This window comes from Octodon degus, unplaced genomic scaffold, assembly GCF_000260255.1.
Source record: "Octodon degus isolate 3935 unplaced genomic scaffold, OctDeg1.0 scaffold00009, whole genome shotgun sequence".
NCBI classification, from domain to species: Eukaryota; Metazoa; Chordata; class Mammalia; order Rodentia; family Octodontidae; genus Octodon; species Octodon degus.
The window spans coordinates 18,598,337-18,598,700 of NW_004524585.1; positions in this window are offsets into that span (position 1 = coordinate 18,598,337).

Here is a 364-nt window from a genome sequence, read left to right on the forward strand (position 1 = left end):
AACAACACCCACCTGTAGGAATCTGAACTTCGTAGATCCAGACCTGGTGCTAAGGTAATAACTCATCTAAGTTCTACACCAAAGGTCAGAAGACAGTGGTATACAAAATGACAAAGAGAAGGAACAAAATGCAGTCTCAGGTCCCAAGTCCAACCAGTACAACTGCAAAAGATACTAGCACTGAGGAAACTGGAAATCACATGCCAGATATCTCTGAAATAAAAGCAGTGGCAGTAAAGAAACAACTGCAGAAAGGTATAGAAGAAATCAGATCAGAAATAATTTCGGAACTAAAAAACGTAGTGATAACTATAATCAAAGAAGTACTAACTGCTTCTAAAGAATACACTGATAAAAAATAGAG